Source organism: Chrysemys picta, chromosome 2 (assembly GCF_011386835.1).
Source record: "Chrysemys picta bellii isolate R12L10 chromosome 2, ASM1138683v2, whole genome shotgun sequence".
Classification (NCBI taxonomy): domain Eukaryota; kingdom Metazoa; phylum Chordata; order Testudines; family Emydidae; genus Chrysemys; species Chrysemys picta.
The window spans coordinates 139,006,040-139,026,027 of NC_088792.1; the positions used below are offsets into that span (position 1 = coordinate 139,006,040).

General features: G+C 43.0%; 1 protein-coding gene across 2 annotated transcripts in view; it reads left to right on the top strand.

Annotated features, from left to right (window-relative positions):
* The window catches only part of LOC101940094 (uncharacterized), a 45,213-nt gene that overhangs the window by 15,896 nt on the left and 9,329 nt on the right, over positions 1 to 19,988 (top strand). The window lies entirely within an intron of this gene.

Here is a 19,988-nt window from a genome sequence, read left to right on the forward strand (position 1 = left end):
TGCCTTTGACAGTTCACTCTTATGAGAGTCACCATGGTCTGGAGCACAGAGCACTGGACTAGAAGTCAGGAGAACCTATTTCCCACTCTACCATTGACCTACTCTGTGACCTTGGGCAAGTCACTTCACCTTTCTGTGTCCACTTACCTTCCCACTCTTTGTTTGTCTTTTCTATTTAGATTGTAAACAGTGGATAGCAGGGACTCTCTTTTACTATGTGTTTGTACTGTGCCTAGCAGTAGGGGGCCCTAGTCTCAGCTGGGTCTTCTAAACACTACCTCAAAACAAATAATTATTTGACATATGTGGGGTCAATTTTGCTGGAATTCTTTTTCATTCCTCAAAATGTTTGAACTACCAGTTCTGCATTTTTGACTTTGTGTCCCAGTCCTACTTGCAAAAATATTTTTTAAAATAAGGTAGCTATTGTTTGTACCTAAATTGTGATATACTTATTTTTGTAAATTGGAAATAAATATTAGTGTGTAGTTAAAATGTATTTTAAAATAAATCCAGTAAAACTCTGATCCTGCAAAGAATCATGCATGTTCTTAACTTTAAGAATGTGAGCTGGAGCTTAGGTCCTCACAGGATTGGGGCCTAAAGTAATAGACTATACCATTAAAGAGTATTAGCTGAAAATTCTATAACTTCAACTGCACAAGGTGCAAATAAGTATATTTCAAAATTATGTATAACACCACAGTGGGTAAAATTCTTAGGGGCTGTCCATGTAGGGTGACCAGACAGCAAGTGTGAAAAATTGGGACGGGGGTGGGGGGTAATAGGAACCTATACAAGAAAAGACCCAAAAATCGGGACTGTCCCTATAAAATCGGGACATCTGGTCACCCTATGTCCATGAATTATATAACCCGTTAGGCAGAGGGTGGGTTTTTAATTTTGCATGTTTGTTTCAGTATTACAGTGTCTCGGGGGCGGAGGTGGGGTCAGTTTAAAAAAATCACATAAGATGTGTTAAATGATTTATGGACAGTCCCTTAGGAGCACTCCATTCTCACTGATGTTATAAGTGCAACTTAGGAGCAGGAGGCACACAGCTGAGTTGATGCCATCTGACGATTCCTGTGTGCAAGGCAAAACCCCAGCTGACACTTCAGTGAAGCTTTAAATCCATTTGTATCAGTGACTGGGATATGGGTGGTCAGACCTAGTTGGAACAGGAGTCAGAGGCCCAATGCCACAGCAAAGCATCAGAGCCAAAGCTAGGGCTTGGATCCAGTTTACTTAGAATAAGGCAAGGCTGGGAACAGACAGATACTATTGCAACATAGGCAAATGCTTTGAGGAGCTAGTGAAGTGCTTCTGCTGGGCTTAAGAGCCAGTCTGCTGACCCTTCCAATCAATCAGGTACTGGAGCCAATTAGTCAACCTGCTGCAGGCCAGCTGTGGTCATTAGTTTGCCTGAAGACTGGCTCTGCTGTAAGTCCTGATTCCTGAGAGTTTGGTGCAGCTGGAGTGGCACAAAAGGGAATTTGGTGTATGGTAAGACTTGGCTCAATGTATTTACGTTCGTTAGCCACTAAGGGTATGTCTACACTACGGGATTAATCCGAATTTACAGAATTCGAATTTTGGAAACAGATTGTATAAAGTCGAATGTATGCGGCCACACTAAGCACATTAATTCGGCGGTGTGCATCCATGTACCGGGGCAAGCGTCGATTTCCAGAGCGTTGCACTGTGGGTAGCTATTCCATAGTTCCCGCAGTCTCCTCTGCCCATTGGAATTCTGGGTTGAGATCCCAATGCCTGATGGGGCCAAAAACATTGTCGCGGGTGGTTCTGGGTACGTCCTCCCCCTCTCTCCAGGGAAGCAATGGCAGACAACCGTTTTGTGCCTTTTTCCTGGGTGAACAGTGCAGACGCCATACCATGGCAAGCATGGAGCCCACTCAGCTCAAGACAGCAGTCATGAACATTGTAAACACCTCGCGCGTTATCGTGCAGTTTATGCTGAACTAGAACCTGCAAAACCAGGCGGCGAGGAGTAGGCTATGGCAGCGCGGTGGCGAGAGTGATGAGGACATGGACATGAAATTCTATCAAACCGCGGGCCCCGGCGCTTTGGAGATCATGCTGTTAATGGGGCAGGTTATAGCTGTGGAATGCTGATTCTGGGCCCGGGAAACAAGCACAGACTGGTGGGACCGCATAGTGTTGCAGGTGTGGGACGATTCCCAGTGGCTGCGAAACTTTCACATGCATAAGGGCACTTTCATGGAACTTTGTGACTTGCCTTTCCCTGCCCTGAAGCGCCAGAATACCAAGATGAGAGCAGCCCTCACAGTTGAGAAGCGAGTGGCGATAGCCCTGTGGAAGCTTGCAACGCCAGACAGCTACCAGTCAGTCGGAAATCAATTTGGAGTAGGCAAACCTACTGTGGGGGCTGCTGTGATGCAAGTAGCCAAAGCAATCACTCAGGTGCTGCTACAAAAGGTAGTGACTCTGGGAAATGTGCAGGCCATAGTGGATGGCTTTGCTGCAATGGGATTCCCTAACTGTGGTGAGGCGATAGATGGAACCCATATCCCTATCTTGGCACCGGAGCACCAGGGTACTCAGTACATAAACCGCAAGGGGTACTTTTCAATGGTGCTGCAAGCACTTGTGGATCACAAGGGACGTTTCACCAACATCAACGTGGGCTGGCCGGGAAGGGTTCATGACGCTCGCGTCTTCAGGAACACTACTCTGTTTAAAGGGCTGCAGCAAGGGACTTACTTTCCAGACCAGAAAATAACCGTTGGGGATGTTGAAATGCCAATAGTTATTCTTGGGGACCCAGCCTACCCCTTAATGCCATGGCTCATGAAGCCATACACAGACAGCCTGGACAGGAGTCAGGAGCTGTTTAACTACAGGCTGAGCAAGTGCAGAATGGTGGTAGAATGTGCCTTTGGACGTTTAAAAGGTCGCTGGCGCTCGTTACTAACTCGGTCAGACCTCAGCCAAACCAATATCCCCATTGTTATTGCTGCTTGCTGTGTGCTCCACAATCTCTGAGAGAGTACGGGGGGAGACCTTTATGGTGGGGTGGGAGGCTGAGGCAAATCGCCTGGCTGCTGATTATGTGCAGCCAGACACCAGGGCGATTAGAAGATCACACCAGGAAGCGCTGCGCATCAGAGAAGCTTTGAAAACCAGTTTCATGACTGGCCAAGCTACGGTGTGATAGTTCTGTTTGTTGAAAACCCACCCCTTTGATTGACTCATTCCCTGTAAGCAAACCACCCTCCCCCCTTAAATCACAGCTTGCTTTTAAAGGAAATAAAGTCACTATCGTTTAAAAATCATGTATTCTTTATTAATTGATTATAAACATAGGGAGAGAACCGACAAGGTAGCCCGGGTGGGGTTTGGGAGGAGGATAGGAGGGAAGTAAAAGGCCACTGAAAAAAATCAATATAATGACAGTCTTTTGGTTGGGCTGTCCACTGACAGGGACTGGAAGGGTGCACGGAGCTTCCCCGCCCCGTGTTCGTACACGTCTGGGTGAGGAGGCTATGGAACATAGTGAAGGGGGAGGGAGGTTATACAGCGGCTGCAGTGGCATTCTGTGATTCTGCTGCCCTTCCTGAAGCTCCACCAGACGCCGGAGCATGTCCGTTTGATCATGCAGCAGCCCCAGCATTGCAGCCTGCCACCTCTCATCTCGAGCGTCCCTCGTGACCTCACGTTCACTGGCATCTTTCATGTACTTAGATACCGTGTCCTTCCACTCATTCAAATGAGCTCTTTCATTGCGGGTGCATTCCATTATTTCCGAGAACATCTCGTCTCGCATCCTCTTTTTCCGCCGCCTTATCAGAGATAGCCTTCGGGACGGAGGAGGGAGGCTTGAAAAATTTGCAGCTGCTGGAGGGATGGAAAAAAGGAGAGAAGTTTTAAAAAAGATACATTTTACAGAACAACGCTTATAGTCTTTCACGGTGAACAACGCTATTCACATTACATAGCACATATGATTTCAGTACACGGTCGCATTTTGCATCTTAATATTGAGTGCCTGTGGCTTTGGTGTTAGAGATCACAGATGCAGGTCCGGGGCAACAGAATTCGGCTTGCATGCGGCCATGGTAAGCCATTGTCTTCTGGCTTCTGCGCCCTCCTTTCCCACATACCAAACAAAGCCCGTTGAATGCTGTGGTTTTCCTGTTAACCTTCAGCAGCAGAAAACAAACTAACCCACCGCCCCCCATCCAATTCTCTGGGATGATCGCTTTATCCCTCCCCCCACCGCGTTGCTGGTATCAGGGAAGATCCCTGCTAGCCAAACGTGAAAAATTCAGCGCCAATTCCCCGCCTCCCCCCACCCCCCGCACTTGGCTAACTGCAGGGAAGGATTTCTTTTCAGCCACAGGCAAACAGCCCAGTAGGAACGGCCACCTCTGTCCCCTTAATTAAATTTCCGTATTTCAACCAGGTTACCATGAGCGATATCACTCTCCTGAGGATTACACAGCGAGATAAAGAACGGATGATGCTTGAATGCCAGCAAACACCGGGACCATATGCTGCTAGGCTTTGTCATGCAGTGATACCAGATTACTTGCTACTAGCATGGCGTGGTCAAGTGTCCTACCATGGACGACGGAATAAGGCTGCACTGCCCAGAAACCTTCTGCAAAGGCTTTTGGAGTACTTCCAGGAGAGCTTCATGGAGATGTCCCTGGAGGATTTCCGCTCCATCCCCAGATACGTTAACAGACTTTTCCAGTAGCTGTACTGGCCGCAAATGCATCCCAAGTCCTCAGGGCAAGTTAATCATTAAAAAATGCTTGCTTTTAAACCATGTTTTATATTTTAAAAGGTAAACTCACCTGAGGTCCCTTCCATGGGATCATGGTCTTGGGTACTGGCATGGGAGGGTACTTCAGTCAGGCTGAGAAAAAGATCCTGGCTGTTGGGGAGAACGGAGTGCTGTGTGATCTCCGCAAGCTTGTCTTCCTCCTCCTCCTCCTCTTCTCCGTCCGCAGAATCCTCAGGTGTGGCTGATGAGATTACCCCCGCCTCAGAATCCACGATCAGAGGTGGGGTAGTGGTGGCAGCCCCCCCTAGAATTGCATGCAGCTCAGCGTAGAAGCGGCATGTCTGCAGAGCTGACCCGGAGCGACCGTTTGCCTCCTTTGTTTTCTGATAGGCTTGTCTGAGCTCCTTGACTTTCAGGCGGCACTGCTCTGAGTCCCTATTGTGGCCTCTCTCCATCATGCCCTTGGAGATTTTTTCAAAAGTTTTGGCATTTTGTCTTTTCGAACGAAGTTCTGCTAGCACTGAATCCTCTTCCCATATAGCGATTAGATCCAGTACCTCCCGTACGGTCCATGCTGGTGCTCTTTTTCGATTATCGGCCTGCATGGTTACCTGTGCTGATGAGCTCTCTGTGGTCACCTGTGCTCTCCTGTGCTGGGCAAACAGGAAATAAAATTCAAATGTTCACGGGGCTTTTCCTGTCTACCTGGCCAGTGCATCCGAGTTCAGATTGCTGTCCAGAGCGGTCACAATGGTGCACTGTGGGATAGCTCCCGGAGGTCAATACCATCAAATTGAGGCCACACTAACCCTAATTCAAAATGACAATATCAATTTCGGCGCTACTCTGCTCATCGGGGAGGAGTACAGAAATCGATTTTAAGAGCCCTTTATTTCGAAATAAATTGCTTCGTTGTGTGGAGGGATGCAGGGTTAATTCGATTTAACGCTGCTAAATTCGAATTAAACTCATAGTGTAGACCAGGCCTAAGATTAAATTCTCTTCCTCACATTTTTGAAGCTTTCTGTCACAGCTGTGTATGATGGGACAGTTCTTATGTTTTGAGCTAAATATTTACTTTTTTTTCATTCTGTCCCTTCAAAAACCTCTCCTAGTCCAATCTATTTCTATTTGAAGGGGCATGACTTATTTTCAGACCAGATATCTCTATTTCTTTCAGATGTTGGTAGTTATGCTATATTCTTCACGTTGGTAACTGGACAGGACTCAAAAATGTAAATATTTAGCTCAAAACATAAGAACTGTCCCTTTCTAACTATTTATTTAGGTGTAATGATTATATAAAATTCTTTTAACAACTTTTGCACACTTCTCCACCCAGAATTGAGTTCACTGCCTACACAAAGCTCCTGACCCATGGAACAGAAAGATTAGTCCTGGTGATTAAATGAAGGACACCTCTGTTGTAATGTCACTTAAGTGGAAATAAGTAATTTTCATTTGCAGGGGCCAGGAAACAGGCATTATTTTATTAACAGCTGCTGTGAAGTGTGATCACTTCAAAAAGAGTTATAATTTGAAATATTCAAACTCCAAAATACAATATTTTTCTTAGAACTTGGAACGTGTTGCAATGGTGTAGCTCTTGTTGACAAAAGACTTAATAAATATTGACTGATACTGCCATAGTGTTTAGACATTGTTAAAATTTCTGGGCCTGTTTCTCTACTCCATTACATGCTGTTGAAACTTTTTTGATGTCAAGATGTAACATTGGAGTAATTAGGGTTGGAAGGATTAGATTTTTATTGGTAAATGTCAGTAAACCTCAATTTTACTGTACACACACAACAATGAAACAATATTTCCATCAGTAATAATAGCAATTTACAGTTAGGCAAAGTAAAAAAAAATGCTGTTTTGAGAACTTATTACAGTTTGATTTAAGACTATTTATTAACTTTTTATATTTTGACGTCTGATGTTGACAGTTTGTATTTTAATGGTTATAAAGAACTTCTTTAATCTCAACCTTTACTGTCATTAAATAATTGTCCGACTCCTAGCCCCCCTATTTTTCCACAACTTTGAAAATTTAAATAGATAAAAATAGAAAAAAATGCTTATATTGTTAAGAATGTTGCTGAAGAATCTTGTCCTGGCTGCTCAGTGTTTCTGTTCTGTAGCTCTGGTTTTATTAGCACTAGCAGAGAATGGTCAGCTATCCTATTCACGTAGCTGAAGTTGCGTATCTTAGTGTAGAAGCCCTCAGTATCTGTTGCTTCATAGGAGTGCCTGTGTTTTAGCAATGCTAGCAGTGCCTTTGCCAAGTTCATGTATTGGACCATTAATTTGTAAGCATCTGCCTTAATACATGGCTTCTGGTTCAGGCTTCAGGCTCTTTTTCACTCCTACAAAAATAAACCGTGATTAAAATCTGTAGAAATTCATTTAAAAAAAAATGAATTCTGTCAAATTTAGCGGTAAGGTGGTGGAGAATCAGGACTGTTGTTGCATTTCATTTTATTTTTCTTGTATGATACAAATCAGTATTGGGATATTATGAGAAGATGGTTGTTATTTTGAGACTCATTTTCTGATTGTTAGTTTGTTTTTCCCCTTGAGAATCAGGGTTCCCCCCCACCCCGTACTGGGCATGGCTGTTTTCTGTGATGTGAGTATGTGGAGCAATGTGAAACATAGTAAACTCTTCTTTCATTTTCTTCCTTCTTCATCTTTTGGCCCAGATTCTCAAAGGTATTCAGGTGCTTAACTCCTATTGATTTCTATGGGAGTTAGGCACCTAAATATCTTAGGCCTTGGCTACACTTACCCGCTAGTTCGGCGGCTGGCAATCGAACTTCTGGGTTCGACTTATCGCGTCTAGTCTGGACGCGATAAGTCGAACCCGGAAGTGCTCGCCGTCGACTGCGGTACTCCAGCTCGGCGAGAGGAGTACCGCGGAGTTGACGGGGGAGCCTGCCTGCCGAGTGTGGACCAAGGTAAGTTCTAACTAAGGTACTTCGACTTCAGCTACGTTATTCACGTAGCTGAAGTTGCGTACCTTAGTTCGAATTAGGGGGGTAGTGTAGACCAAGCCTTAGAGGATTTGCTCTTTTTCTCTGTGGAAAAGAACTAATGTGGAAATATATATATATTTGTGTATGTGAAGCTAGTAATATTGGGATGGGTAATTACCTGGCTAGTAGGGTCAGATCAGCTCTGTCTTGATTAACTCACAGGTGTAGCAAATGTATAATCTCCCAGAATCTGAAATGTAGGAAGCTACAGGAATATTAAAAAGAACCTCAGGAGAAAGTCAGCCTGAGTAAGCTCTGAAGAGAGGACCAGAAATCTAGTTCAAAGGTAATTAATAAGCCTTGTACCACTTGTGGGCTAAATACTATAACTTTTATTGTTGTACTTGTGACTATTGCGTTCTTTCCCTGTAATGGGAGGATTAATACATTTTATTTTAACCTTACTTGGTCTGGCCACCTTTTTATTTTAATAATAATTAAAAAAAAAGGGGGGGGTGGGGACAAACCTAACTGTTTGGCCTTTGTGATAAACACACATTATTTAGATTGCTATGTATGTAATTCTGTGCTTCCCTATTATTATAATAATACAAGGAAATTAAAAGAGTTGATGCTATATGTACAGAAAATGCTCTTATTGGTAATAACTTAATGGAGTTGGCCCATGAGTGGGATGAAACCTATATTTGAATATGAGATTACTGGCCTTGATGAAGGACTAAACTGCTTTAGAAAAAAATAAGGTCTGATTTTCTATTTCCTGGCACATTGTGGAGTTATTTACACTTGCATAAAATGTGGCTATTCTGTTCTGAGGGTCTTTTACCCTCACTTTGCGTAGGTATAAATGATGATCCAAGGTGCAAGCCAATGGAGAATTCGGTCCAATCTACATTAGAGAAACTTGCACTGATGTGATTATATTGATGTAGATGTGCTGCACTGCTGTGACTTACCTGTTGCTACGCCATTGTGACCCACCCATGAGTAGCACATCTACATTAGTGGATTGTACTGGTGTTTCTAGATCAGTATAGTAATGCAGTCTAAATTTCTTTCATGCAGACAGGATTCCAGGCCTATTTCTGATCAAACACTTGTTGTTGCTTTCTGGATGAAGTGATTCCCTCTTTCTAGTTTGTATATCAATTTAAGTTTCTAAAGAGTTTCCTTAGGAATGAAAGACATTATATCAGTGAAAGATATTAATTATCTGTTTCATAATGTTTAAATGACTTGCCATGTCTGATATATTTGTGTCATGAGGCAAAAGGGAAACATACTCATTAGATTAGGCCTGAAGTCCATTACTGTCTCCAGGCTGTGGTAAGGTTTTAGGGGATTTGCATACGAGCATTCTTATACGACTTTGACACAGTCATGTCGTCAGTGCAGCTACCTTTTCCTTCTTACATCATTCAGCCTAACAGGTTCATTGGCTTTTTGAATGGGTTTTACACAACAGGTCCCCTGGCGTCTATGTCCCATGGAGTTAGGAAACTTCTTTCTCTGGCTATACTGCACAAAATGCACCCAATGTCAGGGAGAAATCTGTATTCTTGTCTTTCTCAAAGAACGTTGACAGGGTCACTATATGCAAATAGCCTTTATATTGTATAAATGGTAAATTGCATGTAAATGGCGGTGTTCTTACAATGGCACAGGGTAGTTTGAATTGTATGAATCCTTATACTTGAAGCAAGATGTAGTGAGATACTTCTATGTGCAAAACTATAGAATTTTTTTACGGTAGGAGTTACAGGATTGTAATCGACTGGAAAATACTAGATGATATCCTTATGGCCACTAGATGGTGCTACTTTAGCAGTATTATGATTATCTTATTGTGTACTGGGTACAATGTATCCTTTTGATTTTAAGGATAATCTTAAAAAGGAATCACAAGTATAGTATTAGTCTTCTCTTCACTGGGGTTAGCTGCAGGTATTTTAAATTGAAGTAAGAGGGTTTTTCCTTAGGTGCTATTTTAAACTCTTAAGTCCAGTACTGTGGAGTCATGCATTCATATTCCATCGTGAATTGTACATGTTGTCCCATGAAGCTTATTTAAGCATGGGTATTATGAGGAAATATTCTGGATTGTTGGTGTTGATTAGAAGTTGTTGCATTTCTGCTGCATTGCATTGTTGGTGTTGATTTTAAGGAAGGATGATCCAATGGAGAGAGCACTAGCATGTGCTGTGGGAGACCAAGGTTCAATTCCTACTCTCACAAATATCCTAGATGACCCTGGGCAAGTCACTTAGGGCCAGATTTTTAAAGGTAGTTAGCTATCTGGTGGGATTTTTCAAAACCATTTAGGTGCTAATACCCATTTATTTCAATGGGTATTAGGCATGTAGGTACTTTTGAAAATCCCACTTGGTATAGTCTGAGCCTTAGTCTCTCTGGCTCAGATCTTCAAAGGCATCTAGGTTCCTAACTGATTTCAGTGGGAGTTCGGTGCCTAAATACTTTTGAGGATCTGAGCTTCTGGGCCTTAGTTCCTCATCCTGTAAACAGAGCTAATACTACTCCCCATTCTCACAAAGTTGTTGCCAGGATAAATATATTAAAAATTATGAGGTGCTCAGTGATGGCGGTCATATAAATACCTAAAATATCAGAAACTGAAGTGTTATGAAATGGCTGTGATTTTTAACCCTACATGTATTGTTGAACTTTATATCAGCCGGAGCTGTAATCTGGCATGTTAATATATTGGCTGTATTTGCTGCTCATCCTGAGTTTATTTATTTCTTTACTAATCAAGATAGAGCCCAATCTGGGAGGGGGGGGAGGAGGAGGCAGTCAGGGGAATCTTACTTTCGGACATGTTTTATACTCAGGGAGATGCCAGATGTTGGTTCTTCAGGGAAAGATCAAGCCCACTTAATAAGAACCAAAAAAAATTCACTTTTACTAAATTATATCTTTTTTACAGTTAGTGTCAAGGAAAATCTCATTCAACAGGAAATGGCTAAATGTGCCAGTGCATGGATGTCCTCTGTTATTTTACCATAAGAATTCTCTTTTGCTCCCATTACTATTGTCATGCTTTCTAGAGTGGCTCATGACTGTGAGTGCCTACTTCAGGGCAGACTGTCAAAAAGTAGGACAGAAACCCCAAAAGTGGTTGTATGTTCTATAATTAGATTTCACTAACCCAATAACAAATGTGAACTCCAAAAGAAAAAACAGACTTACCATGTAGTCACAGACAGTCCCCTTGGGCATTCCAGTCTATCTTGCCACCCAGGCAAGCTGGACTGTGTGATAGATGACCACTTTACACCAAAAATCACAATAATATTCAGGTTACTCCCAGTCACAAAGGACCAGTCACTTTTACCGATCTCAAACAAAGGACAACAGGTGTAGCCAATCCTGTAATAAACTAACTAAATATTTATTAACTAATCTTACTAATCTATTAGAGTTCTTTGAAGGGGTCAGCAAACATGTGGACAAGGGGGATCCAGTGGACATAGTGTACTTAGATTTCCAGAAAGCCTTTGACAAGGTCCCTCACCAAAGGCTCTTACGTAAATTAAGCTGTCATGGGATAAAAGGGAAGGTCCTTTCATGGATTGAGAACTGGTTAAAAGACAGGGAACAAAGGGTAGGAATTAATGGTAAATTCTCAGAATGGAGAGCGGTAACTAGTGGTGTTCCCCAAGGGTCAGTCCTTGGACCAATCCTATTCAACTTATTCATAAATGACCTGGAGAAAGGGGTAAACAGTGAGGTGGCAAAGTTTGCAGACGATACTAAACTGCTCAAGATAGTTAAGACCAAAGCAGACTGTGACGAACTTCAAAAAGATCTCACAAAACTAAGTGATTGGGCAACAAAATGGCAAATGAAATTTAATGTGGATAAATGTAAAGTAATGCACATTGGAAAAAATAACCCCAACTATACATACAATATGATGGGGGATAATTTAGCTACAACAAGTCAGGAAAAAGATCTTGGAGTCATCATGGATAGTTCTCTGAAGATGTCCACGCAGTGTGCAGAGGTGGTCAAAAAAGTAAACAGGATGTTAGGAATCATTAAAAAGGGGATAGAGAATAAGACTGAGAATATATTATTGCCCTTATATAAATTGATGGTACGCCCACATCTCGAATACTGCGTACAGATGTGGTCTCCTCATCTCAAAAAAGTTATACTGGCACTAGAAAAGGTTCAGAAAAGGGCAACTAAAATGATTAGGGGTTTGGAATGGGTCCCATATGAGGAGAGATTAAAGAGGATAGGACTCTTCAGCTTGGAAAAGAGGAGACTAAGGGGGGATATGATAGAGGTATATAAAATCATGAGTGATGTGGAAAAAGTGGATAAGGAAAAGTTATTTACTTATTCCCATAATACAAGAACTAGGGGTCACCAAATGAAATTAATAGGCAGCAGGTTTAAAACAAATAAAAGGAAGTTCTTCTTCACGCAGCGCACAGTCAGCTTGTGGAACTCCTTACCTGAGGAGGTTGTGAAGGCTAGGACTATAACAGCATTTAAATGAGAACTGGATAAATTCATGGTGGTTAAGTCCATTAATGGCTATTAGCCAGGATGCGTAAGGAATGGTGTCCCTAGCCTCTGTTTGTCAGAGGATGGAGGATGAGAGATCACTTGATCATTGCCTGTTAGGTCCACTCCCTCTGGGGCACCTGGCATTGGCCACAGTCGGTAGACAGGATACTGGGCTAGATGGACCTTTGGTCTGATCCGGTACGGCCGTTCTTATGTTCTTATTAAGAAGAGAAATGAATTATTTACAACGTTAAAACATGAAACACACACAACTGAGTTACAGTCTTAGAAGCTTCTATTGTCTTTTTAACTCTATAAGAAACTTTATTTGTCAAACAACATGGAGATTTCTTGTTGTTGTTTAGGAATATTTGCCTGTCAGAGTCTAGACAGCATAAAGAGACATAGTTTCTCCTTGTCAGGGATTTTTATCCTCTTCTCCCTAAAGTCCAAACTGATAGAACAAGTCTCAGTGTCTGACTTCTCTTCATATAACTGAACTGGGGAGGGCAGACAACAAAATCTTTGTCCTTTTGATGTCACACAATGGCTCATTTAGTTTCAAAGGCCCTCTCATCTGCAGGATCAGGACTTTACATTAATTAATTCTTCTATGCTTCTATTCTTGTTTGGTGAGTTACATAGTTATAGAGGTTTACAATGCAAATACTCAATATAGCTTTATGCCGTGTTATATAGCTATTATAAATAGAATTAACACATCCACAAGAGCGCCGCCAGCTTTTCTGCAGCTCTAGGCGGCAGTAGGTCCTGGTCTGAAATGCAGCCCCCCCAGAGGCGGCGGAAGGTCCCGCTGCCGAAATACCGCCGCGGTCGCCGCCCCCAAATTGTAGCGCCTTAGGCGACCGCCTAGGTCGCCTACTGGGTTGCACCGGCCCTGCACATCCAGCATCCTACAAGCATTTAATAAAGTTTAAACACATTCTTATAACACTAATATCTGTTTTAACTACACAAACCCACAGGTAAACCAGACTGGTTTCCGGTTATGCATTTGTCATTGTTCAGTGAGTCCCTGGGCCTTCACATGAGCTGGCACTTTTTTTTTTTTTTGCCAGTGTCACAACTGTTATCAGTATTTGCTGTATTTGGCTCAGCTTAGCATTGTCTTTAAAAAAAAAAAAAAATATGTGCTATACAAAAGTGCTAATCTATTATCTAAAGTTCTCCAGAACGGATTCTGTCTGTCCTGGATTAGCAAAAGTTAAAATGGATAATATTGTATACAGAAGAAAAATGAACATTCAGGAATAGTTTGTAGTTCTTGTAGTATTATTGTGAATGTATACATCTTTCATCATCGGGGGGAAGGGATAGCTCAGTGGTTTGAGCATTGGCCTGCTAAACCCAGGGTTGTGAGCTCAATCCTTGAGGGGGCCACTTAGGGATCTGGGGCAAAATCAGTACTTGGTCCTGCTAGTGAAGGCAGGGGGCTGGACTCAATGACCTTTCAAGGTCCCTTCCAGTTCTAGGAGATGGGATATCTCCATTAATTATTATCCAAGGATTTCAAACAACATCTCTGAACCATTTTTTGAGACTCCCACCCACATAAACTATATATGGAATGACCGTCTGGACTGTCTCTTTGCTCCTGTCATTGTCTCATTCTCCCTTGGCTCCAGCCTCTCTCTTCTTCACATAGCTGCACTGTGTCTGCTCCTCATGGTTCCTATTTTCTCCCTTTTGAAGTCCATGATGCAGATCCTTGTTTATGGCTGAGGAGCCCCTATGCAGTTCACAAGTGAGGAGTATGGTGCAAAGATGGCTTATGTGGTCCTCTGATTCTGAAAATTCTCTGTTATAACTCAGAGAAGCTCTGACTTTTACCAGCTACCAAGGGGCCTAAAGATCAGTCAGGGATCAACAGGCTGTGGAGAATCTCAAGCCATGCCAGCAGCAGTCATGAGGATAGTGGCATAAGACTGCACTAGCTTCATGTCTACTCTAGGGTGGTCACCCTGCAGATGGTTACACCAGCTTTTGGGCTTGGATGCCATAATGAGTAGTAAAACTCCCATTCTCTCAAAGGGGACAGGATGTGACCTCATGTCTTTCTGCTACTAGATTCTCCCCACCCCGCTGTTCTGCACCATCAATTCTGCTTTTTTTTTTTTAAAACGGTTTAGCTTTTACATCCCTCCTTTTCTATCAGCCATCTCATACCTTCTGCCACATTTCCAGCCGGCTGCATCTACAGTTTTGTGCTTACATTCAGTTTTTGCCTTATTCTTCCCCACAGCAGCCTTAAAACCCCACTGTGATGACTTTGCTCATTGTTTCATGATGTAGAGGAAAAATCCACTAATATCATTCCTGAATCAAGTGCCAAAGCTCAGCTGAATATTTAAATGAATGTCTGTCATTTCAAAGAAACAGACAGAACAAACACTCCCTTTAGAATTATAGCGTGTGATCTTTTGACTACAAGTAATCACTCAGCTTGTCTAGCCATTCTTATGCTTTACAGACACCACAGTTTTAGAATTCCTTACTTACACATTCCTCTAGCAGATTTTCATAGCTTTGGATTTAAAATGGTCTGTCCTTGGCTCTGCATGCATGCACAACATTTTTTACTTCATATAAATTATATAGTACTCCCAGTTGAAAACATTCCTCAACCCACCAAATTAACATTCTCCCTCCCAATCAGTTATGCCTCCCTTTGCTCAAAGCAAGCCTGGGAAAAAAGGCTCTGCAGTATCACCTGAAGGTCAACACATTAATGCTTTGTAAAAAGCAAGATTGAGGGAGTTAGTTTCAGCGTCTAAGACCCTTTGCATAGAAGGTCCTGCTGTCAACCTGCTCCCATTTCAAGTTGGGAACTGTTGGCTCATGCACCTCAGCTGATCAACAGCTGCAGTATCACAGGAGAGAGGCTCTCTAAAGCAGCCATGTATGCCTAAAGTTCTATACAGTGGGTGTCAATAGCAACAGTGTAAACCACCTACATAGAGATGAGACCAAACACAATCCTTGTCTGGGCAGAAGTTTGAATCCAGAGCTGAACTTTATTCTTTGTCCCCATCTCTGCAATATACTGAACCAAAATCCTGGTGCGCTCAAAAGGTTTGGGTCTTATCTTTGCTGCAAAGGCCTATCTCTAATTATGTAGAATCTTTGGGTCTTTGAAATATCACCACTAAAATAAAGGGGGCTGTTTATTTTCAGAATGGGTTGATAAACATAGAGAGGTATGTTCTGGTGTATATAAATTCCTCTTCATTGTTCAGCTGAGTTCTTCTTTGAGTGGCTCTGTATATTCCCACTTACTGTTGCAACCTAAATGGGGAACCTTCTCCAGTCAGTGCATGCAAGTAGGGGGTGCACATGCACTCCATCCCTCCCCACAGTGTTCCTAAATGTTCTGAGGGTGAGGGTATATAAGGAGGCATTGTGCCCTCAACAACTTCAGTTCTTCCAACCGCAAGCGCCAGATGAAAGTGAACCACTCTGATCCTTCAGATCGGGGGTTTTCTCCTTCCTTAAGTGCCTTTTTAGGATGGTCTGTTATTAGTTGTAGGGTCAGTATCAGTTAGTGTGTTAATAGTTTGCGTTATTTAAGTTAGATTTTATTTTGGTTCCATGGGATATCGGACCCGAAGAAACGGAGCTTCAAGAGGTGTGTGTCGTGTCCAGTGGTCTTCTTGCTGATGGATGACCACATGATGTTTCTGAAGTGCCTTGGGGAAGGTCACTCTCTTTTGGGGTGGTCCCTCTACCAGATCTTCACACTCAGGAAATGTAAGGAAAGGCAGACAGGTTGCAGGTGCTCCTACTTGAGGAAGGTCTTGCTGTTAGATCTTCTGATAATGGAAGATCTCAAGGCTAAGAGACCTATATTGGCTCTGACTGCATCATCAGGTAAGGCTAAAGTGCCAAAGAAGTTACAGGGATTTGTGTCTTTATTGGTTCTGACTGATGTTCCACATTCAGGTTCCAGTTCATTGGATTTTCCTATTAAGGCTTCTAAAGTGTAGGAGGCAACGTCTTTCCAGACCGCAGTTAAGGAGCCTATGCCAAGACCATCAGTTTCAGTTGTGCCTGTTTCTGAGAAGATTGCCACTGTTGGCAGTGCCAGATCCCATGGGTTAGATTTATCAGATGCTTCTGATATGGATCAGTCTTCCACGGTTTTGAGACTCAAGTCAGTTCCACTTTCTACTTTATGATCACATTTAAGTCTCAGTCCAGATCCAGTGATGCCTAAGTTTGTAAGTTCAGCACTGTTGTTTTACAAATCCCGGTAGCGATATCATATCTGAAGAGGACTATTACGGTAGTAGCAGATCTGATGTGACATCTGATTGTTCTTCATATCCAAGTGAGAAATTGTTGGGGGATAGAAGGAGAAAGACTTGGATGGTTAAATCCATTACTCCTGAAAAGAGATTACCATTGTAAGTCTCTCTCTCTACAGTCGTCTCCACCTCTACCTCCCAAGTCTCCTACAGAATCACCGCGCAAACCTTTCTCACTTTTCATGTCTCTTCAGCTTCTAGTGCTAGTGTTATCTCCATTAAGATCTACTGCGGAATGGCTCCACAGTTATATGAGGGTCAAGAAAGACTCAAAAGACTTGAGCTCCCTGTGGTGGGTTTTGTACCTCATCGACCCCTTGGGAGGGGGGGCGAGAGGTAACCCCGCCTCTCTATGCCTATGCATATGATCTATGCTGATCTGCCCCATCACACTCCCCCACCCCCAGTTTAAGCCACTCAGTTCTGGTAGTCCTCAGTCTTGTGGACAGTTTGCCTCCACATACTATGGGTATGTTCCCTGATCCTAATTATTGGAGAGAGAGAGAATGTCTATTTTGGAGCTTGGTGATCTTATTGGGCTCTGCCTCGCAAGTTCTTGAGTCATCCACAGTATGGATGGAGTAGTGATATTCCAGCAGATAAGGGGCTGGTTGTAGAGGAATCTTTGAATCTGATTCTACGGGAGCTATCTTCACCCCAGACATTGGTACCTGACACATTATCTGAAGAAGAAGAAGAGTTGGTTCCTCTTTTGGAGCACCGGACTTTTCTCCTGATGAAAATGTGAGTATTGTTTCTGTTTCATCTCTGGTCAGAAGGTGCTTCACATTTACATGAATTGATGGATTGAATGGCATCTACTTTTAATTTACCTTCAATGGTTATAGAAGAGGCTTCACATCCATTGATAGTGGCTTTGATATTCTTGGGGCTCCATCAAAGAACAGGATGTCTTTATCAATTCTGGATGGTCTTTTGCAACCTGCTAAAGCAGTTTGGGTTAACCCTACTTCCTGCCAGCCCATTTTAAGAAGGCAAATAAACTGTATGAAATCTCACATGAAGGGATTTAATATTTTCAGACTTTCCCCACCCCAAATTCTTTGGTGGTTGCAGTTGTGAGTAATAAATTTAGATGTGGTCAAGCCCATTTAATTCCTACAGATAAAGAAGGAAGGGAATCGGATGCCCTTGGAAAAAAGGTTTTTTTTCTCCTTTATCTCTTGGTATTAGAGTAGCTAAGTACCAGGTAGTAATATCCTGCTACCAATTTCATCAGTGGGGGAAAAATGGCTACATTTGTGCAAGATTTACTGAATCATCAGAGGAGATTGGCCAATGCGATCTTGACAGAGGGACAAAATGTGGCAAAACATGCAGTGCTGCTTTTTGGATCTCCAGTTACAAGTAAGTAACCTTCACTTTCTGACTATTACCTTCCCTGGTTGATGTCATCTTTATGTTGTCAAGGATGATTTATAGCCATGGCTCTCAACCTTTCCAAACTACTGTACCCCTTTCAGGAGTCTGATTTGTCTTGTGTACCCCCAAGTTTACCTCACTTAAAAACTACTTGCTTATTTAGGCACCGACTCCATGGGTGCTGCAGGGCTGGAGCACCCACAGGGAAAAATTAGCGGGTGCTCTGTACCCACCAGCAGCCAAGCTCCCCCCGCCCCACCACTCCTTGCCTCCTCCTTCCCTGGGCGCGCCATGTTCCCACTCCTCCCCCTCTCAGCGCTTCCCGCTTACCACCTAACAGGTGTTTGGTAGCGCTTAGGACTTTCCAGGAGGGTGGGGGAGGAGTAGGGATGTAGCGTGCTCCGGGGAGGAGGCGGTAAAGAGGTGGGGAAGGGGGTGGAATTGGGGTGGGGCCTGGCGGGGTCAAGCACTCACAGGGCAGAGGGGAAATTAGCGCCTATGCTTGCTTACAAAATCAGACATAAAAATATGAAAGTGTCACAGCACGCTATTACTGAACAATTGCTGACTTTCTCATTTTTACCATATAATTATAAAAATAAATGAATTGGAATATAAATATTGTACTGACATTTGAATGTATAGTATGTAGAACAGTATAAACAAGTCATTGTTTGTATGAAATTTTAGTTCGTACTGAATTCTTTAGTGCTTTTTATGTAGCCTGTTGTAAAACTAGACAAATATCTAGAGGAGTTGATGCACCCCCTGGAAGACCTCTGCATACCCCTGGGGGTATGCATTCCACTGATTGAGAACCTCTGATTTACAGAGCTAGCAAGAAGTTCCTTGTAATGGTGGCTTGTAAAGCCTGTTCAACACAAAGGTCAACATTTTTCAAAAATGGTTATTTAATGTGTGCCTCCTAATTCCATATTAAAACATCTGATTTTTAGCAGGGCTGAGCACTTGCACCTCCCCCTTGTTTTATAAAAAGTGCTGGTATTCAAGATCACTGGTTTCATGACCACAGTCAGGTTTCAAGTCTTTTAGACAATTGGCCATATTCTGCATTTTAAAAGTCATGTGGCTTGTTGGTGTTGTGGGTGTTTTGTTTGGCGTAGGTTTTGGTTTGTTTTTGTGCAAATGACAACATTTCTGAAAAGGCCTCCATTTGTCTCAGCAGCAGGGACTTCAAAGGAGCTGCTTGATAAGGTGGCATAGTTTGGCATTCTGGATTCTCCTGTGACTTTGACAGATGAATATTCAGCTAGTGTTGACTTGAGTTCTGAGTTTTTGTTTTTATGGCTTCTTACATGAAACGAGAGTCTGATCCTGGATTTGCAAATGTGGTTGCATGTCTGGAAACGTAGCCATTGTTGTGATGAGGGTCATAAGGCATTGGCCTTATGACATGCTCTCTTCTCCTGCAGAGACCTCACATGCCACTCCTCAAAAGTGGACGTGGCCTCGTGGCACAGACCTCTCCATCTGGGCCTGTCCTGTGCAACAGGTTCCCAGGTTTTAATGTCTACTGTGCATGCTTTGAGGTTGCCTTCAGGCTGTCTTATATATAAGGATGGATCAACACTTAGGCTATGTCTACACTGACAACTGAATGACAAACCTTTTGTCTTTCAGAGGTGTTTTAAAACCCCCTCATCCCCCAAAGACCAAAGTTTTGCCAACAAGTGCCGGTGTGAACAGCTCTCTGTCAGCAGGAGCAGACAACGCTAACTCCACTCGTTGGAGGTGGAAGTTTTTTGTTGGCAGGAGAGCTGACAAACAGCAGCTACGCTGCGGGCCTTTTAGCGACACAGCTGTAGCTACACAGCTGTCGCTAAAAGCTGCATAGTGTAGACATTGCCTTAGGGTGGGTTTGCATGCTCTGTCGGCTGTAGAGCACCGCTTTTGGTATATGGGAAACTTCCATATGGACCATGTGTCAGGGGTGTAGCATCTTTC